Below are 16,007 nucleotides of genomic sequence, written 5' to 3'. Positions count from 1 at the left end.
ATAGGAAGTAACAATTTTATAATCTCTTCTTACTGGCTGGTTGCTTTGCTCATTTGATTGAAATGAACACTACTGAGTATCTTCATTAAAAATGACATTTTCATACTTTATAATTGATAAGCTCTCTCTCCAGACATTTTCAGAGCTCATGTGAACTATTTTACTCACCAAAACCACAAAAGTGTCACCTATTGATCATTTTTGCCTGTTTCAGCTGCTTTGGGTTAAAAATAATGATTTTAAAAATTGAATCATCCTTTCCGCATTTATTACCTGCTAATCTTCTATCTACCACCATGTCTTAATAGTCAATGATTAAAAGATGTGCTATCCTGATCCAAGTGAGAAATGAGTTGGTTACCTGGTTTACAATAATATGTACAATAAAGGACCACAGAAATTACTTAGAAGGCAAGGGAAATTGCTACAAAAGCATGAAGCCATGAGTTAAAATCCCAAGAACCCACAAAAAATTAAAGCATGGCTTCATGTATACTTGCAGCTCCATCATCGTGGATGAGAAGAGCCAGAAGGGTTATTCACATTTTCTGGCCTTTAGTGTATCTCACAGTTCAATTTGGGACCCTATATCATTGGAATAAGGGGGAGGGTAATCAAATAGGGCTTGTGATATCTTTCTTTGGACTTTACAATCAAGTTAAGCTATAGTATGTGTATTTATAGCAATATGTGGCATTGTACCATCTACAAATTATACACATACATAACACACACATGTACAATAGAGGAATTTTTCATTGTGCATTTGCAAAGAGAAACTTGTGCATTCAAAAGTGTGCTTCATGGCTGTTGAGTTTGTTTTCTTATCATTGGGGTGCGGTGATGAGTGAAACATGGCTTCTAGTCTCAGCTACGCAGCTGTTACAGGGAAAGAGGCAATGCGGGCACATAAGTAGTGAATACAAATGAGAATACATTATTCTGCCAAAAAGAGAGGGAGAACTTCACAGAACAAGTAACATAGTGAGCCAGAGCTTAAGAATAAGTAGGAATTATAGAAAGAAAGACAAAAGAATTTTGGAATCTGAAAGAGTTCCTTGCAGAGATGAGGAGAAGCAAAAAAAAAAAAAATTAAATCTTGCATATGGAAAGCGAAGGCTGCGTGACTCAAGCATAAGTATATAAAGTTAAATAGGCAATAATTAAATAATAATGATTTTCTTTTAAGAAATGTTTATATTTCTATGAGCCACTCTATTTATTGTTAGTTATATGACCTAATCGAGGAAACCCTTATCAGGTAGGTTCCAGACAAGCACGAGAGATGAAGTCAAGAACCTAATGGGAGCAACCTATGCAGTGATGAGATTTCACCCATGAGCTCTAGAGGAGTGCCCATACAGTATTGAACACAGAGATACTCTGCCTCCCTTAAGGACAGCACATCTTCAACCTGGCATGGTGGGTCAGACCTGTAATCCCAGCCCTGAGGAGGATGGAGGAGGATCACAAGTTCAAGTCCAGCATAGTTTATAAAGAGAGACTGTGGTGGAATAAAGGAGTGAGTGTGTCAGTGTGTGTGTGTGTGTGAGTGAGGAATGAGTGTATGTGAATGAGGAGTGAGTATGTGAGTGTAAGTGTGTGTGTGAATAAGTGAGTGAGTGAGAATGAGGAAGTGAGGAGTGTGAATGAGTGTGACTGGATAAGTGAGTGAATGATGACTGTGTGTGTGAGTGAGTGTTCGAGTAACTGAGTGAGTATGTGAGTGAATGTATGACTGTGTTAGTGAGTGAGTGTGTGTGTGAGTGTGTGAATGAGTTTGTGAGGGTGTGACTGAGTAAGGAGTGAGTGTGTGAGAGTGAGTATGTGGGTAACTGAATGAGTATGGGAGTGAGCTTGTGAGTGTTTAAGTGAATGAGTGTGTGTGAGTGAGTGAGGAGTGAGTGTGTGAATGAGTATGCATATGAGTGTGTGAGAGTGAGTATTGAGTAACTGAATGAGTGTGTGAGCAAGTGAGCACGTGAGTGTGTGTGTGAGTGAGTGTGTATGTGTGAGTGAGTGTGTGTATGTGTGAGTGAGTATGTGAGTAAGTGAGCAAGCTAGCGAGTGAGTGAGTCAGTGAAGAAGAAAGGGAAAACTTGAATCCTCTTGACCACTTGTGCAGCAGGCACTGTGCCAGACACTTTGTGTCTCTGTACACTTTACTGGCTCCTCACGACAATGCCAAAAATAGTTAAGAAATACTAATAAATAAGAAACAGTCACAAACGTAAGCAATAATCCCAATACCAAACACCTGGTGAGAAGAAAAGCTGACCCTTGATGGACGGTTTATCCTGATCTTCCTACTGTCACATTACACTACACTAGGGCTTTGGGATACCAAGCATCACAGATTATACCAGTGTGGCAGAGTCCAATTAGCAGGTTTCAGCTACTGAGTGGAACTAATTATCTATCTTCAGGCCATAAAAAAAAAACCTAGGAATAAAAAAAAAATCCTTATCATTGTCAGCATCAGATAAGGAAGACATGACAAACATTAATGAATACATATACTATATCTGGGATGAAGCATGAATTATGAGCCTTAACAAAGGCATTTACAAACATATCTGAGGGTAGCTTTTTCTCCTCCCTTCCCATTGACCCCTTTCTTCCCCTTTGATTACATGACACACACAAACATGCATACATACATACATACATACAAATTTAAACGTATACATATAACATGAATCTTGCAATGTTTACCCTCTATTGTCTTCTCTTTCTCCTCTTTTGCCCTTCAGTCTCCTTTCTTCCCCAGATGGCCCCTTCCATGCCATATCTTAGACAGAGACAGCCTTCTTGTCACCCTGAGCACTATATGTATTCCCAGCTTTGACTAGACTATGAAACTCTAGTATGCCCAGATATGAGAACTAGGTGGAATGCACACAAGCCCATTAAACAAACTTCTTAATCCCCAAGGGAGCAAGACCAGAAAAGCTTATCATCCCAGAGGACACTGCATTGACTCTAGGTTCTAATCCATCACACGTGGAAAATTTTGTTTCTGTCCTCTGTAATGTCCCTGCATCTAGGAGTGTGAGTGGATTCTTTAAACAGAGCTCCATTCTCCCAGAACTACTACAGTATGCAAGCCATCCTCACTCTAAAAGCATAGATGTAAGACCATTGAACAACTTGAACAGCTTCAGATTGACTTTCAAGGAGACGTCTATTTTGACAGACCTGAAGGTTGTAATATGTCATAAGAGCTGGAGCCAAGAGTATGTCTGGTTTCCCACATGGCTTAGCAGTAGAAATAGTACCATGGAGTATAGGTTGGATCAGATTGCACCTATTTCTGCAGTTTGCATGTTTACACTGACAAATCTATGCTTTTATGACAAAACTACCATTAATTACTGAATCATTATGGGATGGTTGAAACTATTACAGTCAATCCCCAATCTTTGATTCAGCCTTTTCAATGCATGTTTGGTTTTCCAAATAAACCTTGGACTCAGTTTGAATAATTTTTAGAACATTAAGTCAAAATCTTATTGGAGTCAAGATTTGTTCAAAGAAATTGATTCTCCAATTACAGAACATAACGCAGTGTCTTTCTTATTCTTTTTTCCTTGCAGCCTTTTAGTTTTATTATTTAGATCTTGTAAATGTTTCTTTACATTGTTATTAGTATTTTTATTATAGCTTTCCTGTAAAAAGCAGATATAATTTCCATTGTTTTTTCTAACTTGTTGTTGCAGATTTAGAGCTATAATCACAGCATATTTTAATAAATAATGTGCCTTTTAACTTAAATGTCATAAGAAAATAATAACACCAAGTTTGCAGTGAATAAATTAATATTTGTTTATTAGGAATATTTTCCATGAATATTTTGCTCATTGTTGGTGTTCTTTTTTTCTATGTTCAATATGTGAAAATTTTAATTCATAAAAAAAATAACATTCACTTTTTTGTGTATAGTTCTGTGTTTCAAACAGTGAAGAGTTATGTAACCACCACCAAAAAGTGACAGGTCAATCCCACGGTCATTAACAACAGTTTGTTATGTACCTTTCTAGTCACTACCTCTGTCCCTCCACCATGGCAACCATTGATCTGTTATCAGTGTTAATTATTTTCCCAGGATGGCTGGCTTCTCTTGCTAAGCACAGCGCACCTGAGACTCATCCATGCAATTAGGTGAGTCAATAGTTTCTTCATTCTTGCTGCTCAAGTGCAGTTCTTTGGATGGATGAAAATATTATTTATCCATTTAACAGTTAAAAGACATGTAAATTGCTTTTATTTTTCATACATGATAACTGAAGCATATCTATCTATATATATCAAAACGAATATTTCATTGTACACAAATGAATAGTGCTATGACTTGATAATAAAAGTTAATGGTAATTAAAATTTTGCCATAAATATTTTTAATGTTTTGTAATTTTATGTATGCTATAATGCATTTTGATCTAATTTATTCGTGCCATTCCCATTGCCCCTGTTGCCCTCATTACTTCCCCCCCACACCTGTTAAGGTGCTTTGATTTTTGACCCCTGAGAGCTAAAAATATATCTCCCATGTGAGCCAGCTCTTCCGTCCTTGACCATGGAACAATGACTTCATCATATTAGGAATAGGAATACCTGGTGCTTCGTCCCTGCTCATTGATGTTCTACCACAATAGACAGGGAGTGGAAACAAACTAGATGTCCACCAACTGATTGATGAATAATGAAAATATGATGCATATATAAAGTGAAATATGTTCAGCTGAAAAACAAAAATGAAATTCACAAATTTTTATATTAATGGATTAAGCTGGGTGAGGCAGCTTAATAAACCCAGAAAGCCAAATGTTGTGTGTTCTTTCTCATATCTAGATGCTATATTTGAATATTTGTCTGTGTGTATGTTTGAATTAGAGTACTAGAGAAGCTGTAAATTAATAAGGGGACATGATGGACAGTATTTCAAGAGGGGTAATAGAATACAGGAGGTATCAAGGGGAAAAGGGATATAATAGAACAGAATGAATTGAATGGAATTGGAAATGGAAGATAAGAGTAGAAAAGTGGCTACAGAGAAGGATAACTAATGCTAAAGACCTTTGAAAATGAAAGAATAATGGCTGGGGTTGATGAAAGTAAACAATATATAAAATTGTGAAAGAATAAACAGTAAAAATTAAAAAAATAGCTTATATGAACCTACTACCACAAAAGCTTCCTAAAATATATACATACAAAAAAAGGGTTTAAAAGAAATTACTCTAAAACAGCAAACAATGCATTCTCTAAATACTATAGGCTATAAAATAAAAAGTCCATCATTTATTTTGGAGTTGTTGGTGAGATAGGTCTCCTAGACATTCTCAAATATTATAGGCTATTGCCAATACCTTCCAGAACTTTATTAAGAGTCTATTGCTGGAGACATCACACACGTGACACATAAGACATGGAGAAACAACGCTGGCACTAACCTAGAGACTTCATCTCTATTAGGAAGTTCTAGAAGGTGCTAATCACATTAAAGGGGCAGAAATAATCAATGGTCTTACCCAGCTTGAACTCTGAGTATTGCAATAAAAACTTAAAAATATTTTATGTGTATGGGTGTTTTGGCTGAACATACAAGTGAGCCGTGTGCATGTCTGGTTCCCCAGGAGACCAGAATGAGGCCTCAGAGGATCCTCTGTTACTGGAGTCACAAATGGTTGTCAACCATCATGAGGGTGTTAGGAATCAAACCTGGGTCCTCTGGATAAACAACCAGTGCTCCTGACTGTCTGAGTCATCTGTCTAGGTCCTTCAGCAAAACATTAAAAATATTTTTAATAAAACAGTTAATAGTTGGGAAAATATTAAGATCTCCTGGGTAAACTGGGAAGGGAACTGAAGAGAGGGGATGGGGTTGGGGAACATTAGACATCAAGAAGACAAAGTTGGGGGAGGGTCAGAGAGTGAGAGAGCAATGAAAAAGATATATTAATAGAGGAAGTCATTATGGGTTAGGTGAAAACCTGGTGCTGGAGAAATGCTCAGGAATCTACAAGGATGAATCCAGCTGAGATTCTTAGCAATAGTTAAGAGGGTAACTGAACTGGCCTTTCTCTGTAATCAAATTGGTGAATACCCTGTCTTCATAGAACCTACATCCACAGTAACTGATGGAAGCAGATACAATATCCACAGCCAAGTACTGGGCTAAACTCCTGGAGTTTGGTTGAAGAGAAGGAGGAGGGATCACAGGAAGAGAAAGGGGTGGGGTTGGAGACCATGAGCTAGTAGGAGCTTAAAGACTATGGACTGACAGTTGGAAAACCTGCATGGGACCAAACTAGGTCCTCTCAATGTGTGTTACACTTATGTGACTTGATCTGTTGCGGGGTGGGGGTCCCCGGGAAGGTTTTACTGGCTCTGAGGAGTGAATAGGGGGTGAAAAAACTGGGGAGGCAGGGGGAGAAGAAGGAGATGGAGGGGTAACTGGGATTTGTATGTAAGAAAAATAAAATATTTAAATAACAAAACAGTTGTTCTAAAAGCATTCAGGAGTACACAAAAATATGAAAACTTTATTTAGTTCTCTATTTGACTCAGAAGAATTAGTGGGTTTGGTATTTTCAGCCTGTGGCCTACAGGCCATATGCATTCAAGGATAGCTATGAATATGTATGAATGCAGCCCAGAACAAAATCACAGACTTACTTAAAGCATTATGAGATTGTGTTGATGTGTGAATGTGTGTGTGTGTGTGTGTATGCATTTGCATGGCTATGAAGAGTAAGCTTTGTAGATGGCAACTTCATGTCATAATGTCAAAAGACTGGGCACTCCTAAAAGTTCTTCCTTTTCTTCTGGGGAGCTAATAATCACATATATTTTCTACATGTGCACTAAAGGCCACAATGGCCATTTGAATGAAGACACAAGTTCTACTTTTGAATTTGAATGTAGCACATACATCTTTGCCTCTCATGAGTCTGGCATTTAAAGTGCATGGCTTTCTCTTTAGCTAACAATTTAGAATGTCTTTACTAAAACCTCTTTTCCAAATATTAAATTATTAATTAATTACAATCTAGATTTTTCTCAAAACTTCATTAAGTAGTTAGATAGCTAAGAGTTTAATGGCCATATTAGCTGCCTTCCCCCAGACCTGAAAAGCCCATTAACAAATTAGAATGCATGTGGGAAAGCCAAAGTAAGCAGTGGTCTCAACTATTGCAAAACACTTCTGCTTTTTGTAAAGATTTCCGGTGTGTGCATTTCTTGCTTGAGCAGCATTAAATTTTGGTAAGAACAGAATTACGAACATTATTAGCCAGTGTTATCAACTCTCTCTCAGATATAAGTCTTCAACATCTTTGTCAACAACAGCTTCTTCGAAAAAAAATTATAATCAAGTGAATTATACTTTTTTGTTATAGACGGAGGAAAAAGGAAACTAATGTGTTTTTCCTGTACACTAGTATCTCAAATAATTATAGACAAATCTGGTACCTAATTATGTAATCTTCTTGTCAGGCCCACAGTGACAGTGTCACTAAATCATGTAAGATCGTCTCCACTAGCTATCTACAAAATTAGTTCCACTCAGAAATCATTCACCTACATGATGAATGCCTATTTCACATGTAAACTGCAGTATTTTCTGACACATAAAGAACAATGACATTATCCCGAAGTACTCTTTTCACCACTTTATTTTCAATTGTTCCATTACAGGGGCAGACATCTGATGGAGGTGGGTCTTGTATTTTTCTGTTGTTTCATTGGTTAAGTAATAAAGAAACTGCTTGGCCTCTGATAGGACAGAAAATTAGGTAGGCAGAGTAGACAGAACAGAATGCTGGGAGAAAGAAGCTGAGTCGGACAGTTGCCATGATTCTCCCACCCGCGACAGACGCAGGTTAAGATCTTCTCTGGTAAGACACCTTGTGGTGTTACACAGAATATTAGAAATGGGTTAGATCAATATGTAAGAGCTAGCCAATAAGAGGTTAAAACTAATGGGCCAAGCAGTGTTTAAAAGAATACAGTTTCTGTGTAATTATTTTGGGGCATAAGCTAGCCATGCGGGCGGCCGGGTGCCGGGGACGCAGCCCTGCCGCTCCTATTACAACAGAGATCAATCTTTTTTTCTTATCATAATTTACTTTTGCCAACATGGAAATACACTCTTTGTTTATTTTTACCTGGATTATTTTATTTACCAATTACTTTGCTGGCTTGATCACAGTCTTTCACTTTTCTCAAACTAACTTATAACATTTTCTAAAACTAATTTATATTATTACTTATAAATATTTTAGCTTGTATATAATATGTTTGTATTTGGGACCAACTTTGACTTAGGTTTTAGTATCTTTATCCCTGTCTTGCAAAAATCAACAAAGAGTATTAGTGTTTTCTTTATCTTACCCTGCTGTAGTTCAGTAGTCTTGAATCAATGTGCATATATGGTTTTCTTTTTTATGAAAATTTGATCTATCGCTCATTAAAACATATGTTTTTTTTTGGTTGACTACTCTGTCACTTCCAGTTTTTCCATATTCTTGCCTTACATGTCTCATTATTAAGTATATTTTTCTGTTTTGTGAGTTTTATTTCACTTTTTAGTCATTTCCTTATGTTTGCTTCAATGCAGCTAGTTTTCATTGTGTTATTGAAGCATTCTGATTTTTTAAATTTTTTTCATACTAAATAACTTGAAATGAAGTATTGGTATAAAAAAACATTTAACCTTTAATAAAAGCCTATTTCCTTTAGTTTTGTTGTAATGTTATTTCAAGTCTCTTCTACACAAACTTTTGACTTTGAATTCTAAGGAATTGTAAACAGGGAAAGTTATATTTAATTCATAAAAATTTCCAGTGTCAAAATTTTGCTGTTCTAAAATAGCCAACAAATTTTGAAATTTAATCATAAGATGTTTTCTTGCAGAGATGATGAAAATATTATTGTTAATAGATTTAAGAAGAAATATCTTTTAGATTAAAAACCACAAATAGCCTCTAAATTTGTAAGATACATAATAAGTAATATGTAGGTAATTATATATAAGATAATTATTATATACAATAAGATAATTATATAAATAATAATTTTTAAAAATAATTTTATTGAATTCATGAATTTTTATAGCCTTTTTCATATTTCCATATGGGGCTTATATGACCGAAAGCTAAGGGGACAAGGAAGACTAAGGGGTCAATCCAAAAATAGGTATTCCTGTCATCTAAAACATCAGTCTTTTTTATAAACACACAGTCTTAAATACAGATTAGAAAGCACTTTAAAAGGTATGTATCTTGTTATCTTTCTTTTTTTCTTTTCTTTTTTCTTTCTTTATTCCTTTGTTTCTTTATTTTTATTATAAAGCTTAGGCTGTCCTTGAGCTTGTAATCATCTTGCCTCCATCTGTGTCCTGAGTTCTCAAGACAACATCATTCTTTCTAGTGCAGTCTAAATGACATCATTTCGTTTCCAGACATACCTTGCTCCCATAAACTTCACACACATGCAGATATCCTTACAGAGATGATATAGTGCTCACCCTATCCTGTCTGGCAAAGAAGCTCTGGTTTTACATAGTTACAAAAGAACTAGGCTGAACTCTGATCTTTTATAGACTTTCTACAAGAACTTTTATTTCTAGATATTTTATACAATGTTTAATATGCTTGCTTATATTTCTTGCTGATTGAACAATATTCTGGATAAAAATTCAACTATAGGCAAATAGCAAGCTTGTTCATCATTTAGACATAAACTTAAATTTTACTTCCTTTGCAAACTTCCAAACTATAACAGTTCCTCTATATGACATTTATTTATTTTAAGTTCTAATCTTTTGGTTAGAACTTATGAACCAATAATTTCCTGTTTCTCTGACTATTTTGATTGCCATTTCTAAGAACCTATTTTCTATAGCAACATAAAAAAAAGAAATAATAGAGATAGAATCTTGATCTTCTGTTTATTATATACCTCTGGCATATAGAACCGAATTTATATAGGGACAGTATGCTAAATTATGAAAGAGTTGCAAGAGTTTATCAAAAATAATATTAAAAGCAATGGTTTCAATCTCCTAGGTAGTGTGGAAAGAGAATTTTAACAATGTCAATAATGGTTAGTTTCCTTTTATACAATTAATACTACCTCTCTATATTTTCACTTTGAATGGACATAAAAATTATTTAAATGATCAGTAAACAATTACCCTTATAAGTTAGTATGATAATTAATTTTGTACTTTGAGTAATTTCAAAGATCATATACAAAACCTTAAATTACAGATCTTAGAAATAAATCTGTTTAGATAATTAGAAAACAGCAATTAGTAACATGGTGTGAGAGAGTCAGGATCAGAGAGTACAGACAGAATTTTTGTCCCACCCAGTCCCACAACACCTAAGTCCCGTATAAACACACAGAGGCTTATATTAATTATAAACTGTTTGATGTATTGCTTAGCCTTATTTTTAATTAGCTCTTATGACTTACACTAACTCATAATTCTTGTCTATTTTAGCCACATGATGTGGTGCCTTTTCTCAGTAAGGTATTCTCATCTTGCCTTCTCTGTCTCTGGCTGGTAACTGACTCTCTGCTTTTCCTCTTCCAAAAATTCTCTTAGTCTGGTTGACTCACCTTTACTTCCTTCTCAGCTACTGATTAGTTGGAGTTTTATTAAACCAATTTGAGTGAGAAATCTTTACAGCGTACAATACCATTGTCCCATAACATTTCCCTTTTTTCTCTTTTTAAAACAAAAACCCTGAATCTAATCTCCTTTGTTTAGCTTTTTCCAAGCCATTGTCCATAACAACTTGTAATCAACAAGCTAAACAAAAACAAACACCCATAATTCATTTTTTCAAAGTGTGGGTATACTTTTCCAGACTAATTCCTGCTGATGGGGGTACTGGTAATCTTATGGGAACCCAAAGAAAATTTAAATCATGGTCAGGTCCTGACTGAAATATTCTGTGATACTTTATCATCTCAGCCCACAGCCTTGAAAATGTTGAAGAAATCAGAAGAAATGAAACAGAGGTGCTCTTAAACATTGGATCATCTGGGCCATCTGATACACTGAAAATTTTTCAGGGGCTCTTCCTCGATCTAACCTTATTTTTCTTAACCAAGAATAAATTCCCCAGCTTCTCATTTTCTGTGGAAACAAAAGCCAAACCTCTTTTCCCAAGTAACATATCTTTTGACTTAAATTATGAAGTCTAGGATTTTCAAAATATATAGGTTGGATTAATCTAGTAGACTTATGATCAAATGTATTCTAATAAGTGTTGCTCCTTCATCAGCATTCAAGCAATTCAAAGACAACACAATAACATTCAATATCCAGACTCTCTGTGCATTTTCTGTCTTTACATGGCTTTGTTTTTTATACTATTTCATTTTAAGTACTTTCTCTAGTCTTTTTCTCTTCTCCCAAGCCTACATATGTTTTTAACACACTGATGTTGTGGGAGGTCCTTCCTCTCCTCCAGCTAATATACTTAGAACAATTTAGATCTTTTTTTTTTTTACCTGAATCTGTCTTTACTGTATTTCTTTATCTTTTTCATAACACATGAGTCTTTAATTTTCTAAGTGACATGGCTATGATTAAAGCAGCAGCTTTGCCCATTTGTTGGCTTCCTGAGAGTCTAGCTTCATGGTGGAAGCATTGGCCTGAGCCACGTTTATTGCCACAACTCTGCAGAGTTCCTAGGTCTAGGACACCACCAAGAAGCATGCTGCTGGCTGATTATAAGATCCATATAAGTGTCTGGTGGCAGGGCCTTTTAAAAGAACTGCCATGCAGTTTTGGCTGCTAATGCTGATTCAAGAAATCTCTCTTAAAGGAGCCTATTAGAGTAAAGACAGTTACCAAGAAGTTGCACTTGACTCTGTTCTTGTCTGTCTAGAATCCTTTTATAAAAAGCTTTCTCAAGCTTTCTGTGGAAATTCTTGCCAAACATTTGGGTGCCATTTGTAGATGTAAGTTTCTGTCCCACAGTGTCCTATAGCCATTCAGTCACAAATAAACACATAGAGGCTTATATTAATGATAAACTTCATGGCATATTGCTCAGGGTTATTACTAATTAGCTCTTACAACTTAATTTAATCCATAATTCTTTTCTATGTTTAAGCACATAGCTCAGTATCTTTTCTCATTAATGCTTTCTCATTTTGCTTCCTCTACTTCTGGTTGGTGACTGACTCTCTGCCCTTCTTCTTCCCAGAATTCTCTTAGTCTGGTTGTCCTGCTATGCTTCTTGCCTGGCTACTGGCCAATCAATATTTTACTAAACCAATATGAGTGACTAATCTTTACAGTGTACAAGATTATTGTCCCACAGCACAGACTTCGATCTTAAAGATATGGGACTCAATTGGAGGACATTGAGAACATCAACTGTAAAGAAAGTCTCTTGTAATTCATTGACTTCTGCATAGAATGTCAAGAGAGGGACTAGACAACAGGAAGTTTCTAAATAAGGACCAAGAAATAGAACAAGATTCTGCTTCTCAGATCTGAACTAAAGAGTTCCCATCATTTCAAGATCACATTAGTCAATGTCTTCAAAGTCAAGTCAGAATAACATGTAATCTCTTACAAATATTTTCTATATACTGCAAGGATGAGTTAAACATTACTACCTTCATGAGTTGGAGTCATTAGTTTAATGTTCTAAATTTCAAGTTCTCTCATTCTGGTGAAAAGTAATGCCCTCTTCATTATACTACTGGGTGGGAGGTTGTTACCATGATCTGTGGAAGAAATTCAGTCTAGAAGCCTTGGCTTAACAGTGACCATATTAGTATTTATTCCTGTAATTATTAACTCTTTTTCAAGTTGCTGTTACCTAATGGGCTGAATAACCACCAGGTAAGGCATTACAACATTCTTGGAAGGAATGGAGATTTCAGAGTGTATAGAACTGAGTACCACCTGTTATTTCTTGTGCTAGGTACTCACTGAAAAATTTGATAACAATTTCTCAGAGACTTTCAGATTCCAAGGAGAGAAGGTCGAGTTTAAAATGTAGACTCACACATATACCTTTTCAGTTTTTATTCTCCATGGAAGCAGCAAATGGCTCATACTTAGATATCAAAAGGCAAATAATACTAATTAAAATAATCTGAAAGGAATTATTTCTCCACAGGTTAAGATGAAGCCAAGTTCTTACTTATTGGCAGATCCATAAAAACCTCTTACCAAAATATTTTACACATTGACTACCAAACAGTTCTGGTTTAAGATCAAGTTTTCCTTAGAGTTGAATATGGAATACAAATAATCATGCTCTTCCAAAATATTGAATATTTCTTTGTCTTTATCAAAAGACTGCCACTACCGTGATTATAAAAGAGCTATATTTCATGCAAAAGTGTTATTTTGCTAAAAATGTATTTTATTAAATTCAAACCAAAAGGAAAAGTTTAAAGGCATATGGTAACCATCAATATTTTCCTGCAGAGAATTTATGAAAATGTAAGTTGTGCTGTGACCAAAAAAAAATGATTCAAATGTATGGATCTTCATTTAAAATGATAATCACGAAATTGATTTTAAATAATAATTATTTAAAATATTATTATTTAAATTGATTTTAAACAAAAAGAACAATAACAAATGGACCTGAATTTTTACCTATAGAAACAATATTTATTGATGGTATATAAGGTCAAGAATAAACTAACAATTTTTTAAAGGTAAGGAACAATTAAAGGAAAGAAATTAAATATGAAAAGTAATAAATCAAGACATTTCTTTCTGATTTAATTGTTTCCCTATTTTAATTAAGAATTCTCAGTATCAAAGTTTGGAAAAAACTATATTGTATGTGAATAAAATATGACAAATTTATCTCACTTCTTAAGCTCAGAGCTAATTTATCATCATTAAAAACACTACCAGTTTGTCAAACTACACTTCCCAGGATGGATAGCAGCACATAATTGATTTAGTTATTAAAGTCTTTGGGAGTTTCCTGGAGAACATGTTAAAAATAATCTCATAGACTACATTAGAGAAGCCTGAAATCCCTCAGTCCTGAGGGACTGAACAATACTGGAGCCACAAGGACTTCTCCAAGTGTGTGTTTCTGCAGCTGTTGATGGAAACATAAATTTTCACTACAGTCAATAGAGAGAAATGAGATATTTTGACCAAGATATATTATCCTGTTCCACTTTGTAGCAAATACACAGTGTACAGTCTTTATGTAGGTCTAAATGAGAGCAACCCAAACCCAATATAAAACTATACATTAGGAAGAGATATCAAGTATAAAATTACAACCAACATACACAATATCAAGCAAGGAACACTTGATAAATGTTTTAATAGACGTTCTATTCCAAAGAATAGAATTCTAAGTCTTGCATCAGAAATAGGCTTGACTAAACCATAAGAGGATAGCAACTATGAATATCTAATCTTCAACTCCATCAAAGGCCTGAGAAGGGAGATAATATTACTTGAGTAGGCAGGAAGTGCAGTCAAGCAGCTTCCAAAGCAAGCAGTCTATGACAGAGAAAACTGGCTACCTGACCAATCACCCAAAGTCTCATTTGCAATGTTGAAGCAACCAACTTTGGCTAGGGCCTAGCATAACTGACAGACCATTTTCAGAGGCAGGAAACTTTTCAGAACCATCTTACCCTGTCTTGGCAAGGTTTGGCAGTCCTATTCCTTGTGCTCTGCTTATCCAGTCTGAAATTTATGTACTTTGTCAGTGGTTGAGGCATGGGCAGTTCCTTACCCAAAGGCCAATTGTGCCAAGAAGAAAACTCTGAGTGGAGTGGTTTTGGTGCTCAGCATTCTCTCTAGAATAGATTGGTTGCCATCAGGAGCAATCATGTCTCATGTCAGCAGAACCCTGAGTTATTTAAATGCCATGTTCTACATATTCTTGAAGTGACTGAAGACTATCTATCTAGGAAGAATATAATCTCTATGTATCTAAAGAACCTAATTAATATACATATAACAAACATGAACAACTATTGACCTGTAATATTTAATACCTGTATAACTTAAAGACTAAGACGTCATGTCAGAATATTAAATAATCTGTAAACAAATGTGCAGCAAATGAGGACAATGACCTCAAAATGTAAACAATGTATAAGTATCTTGATGAGAAGTAAGAATAAGGATAATATATAATGCAATATAAAAATATATCCTAAAAGTTTTATCAATATACAAAAATGTCCTACATGGAGGTAAAATATGCACGTATACAATCTGGCAGAATAATTTTGCATAGGTGTACAAACATTGTAAACAGAAATAAATATAATTTGAACTTGTATCAATATACAAAAAACTACACCAATATAAATTATTCATAAATAATAGCTCATAAGTATTCATTACCCACTATTATTATTAGTGTAAATAAGTTCACACTAAATTATCTATTATCCCATTTGATTTTTTTTCTCTTTCTCTGTTTTTTTTTTTTTTGAGCCCACACATACTTTTCACCTCAACCCTCTAACTTATAAGAGTAATAATCAACAACCCCTAAAGGTGTTCTCAACACTGAGGACAAACTTTGTTGTGAGAAGAGACGTTGTCTTGTAGAATTGCTTCCAGCTGTCATGGGGGTGATGTTCTTTTTATAGTATCCTGTAAAAGCAAGGTGATGGTTAAATTTGAAGATTACTGTCTAGTACACTTGCAAGCACCTGTGAAGCAGTTCTTTCTTGAGTGAATTATTTGAAGTGGGGAGATCCACCCTAAATATAGATCTTTTGAATTGGAAAGATTCCTCTTAAATGTGGTCCATGCCTTCTAGTGGTAGCCTATATAAAGGACACAAAAGAAGGAAGCTTCTACTCTACCTTTTTGCCATTGTCTCGCTGGGATCCCAGTATATACTGAAGACCAGCTGAGACCCAAGTCATGAGGACTAAACAACTACCACATTCGTTGACTTTTCATCATGAGACAATCACTGTTGGAGTACTCTAGAAAATCCTGCATATATACACATGTATAT

Source organism: Alexandromys fortis, unplaced genomic scaffold (genome assembly GCF_014885135.2).
Source record: "Alexandromys fortis isolate MF-2015 unplaced genomic scaffold, M_Fortis_MF-2015_v1.1 scaffold_11, whole genome shotgun sequence".
NCBI lineage: Eukaryota > Metazoa > Chordata > Mammalia > Rodentia > Cricetidae > Alexandromys > Alexandromys fortis.
This window is presented reverse-complemented; position numbering follows the sequence as displayed.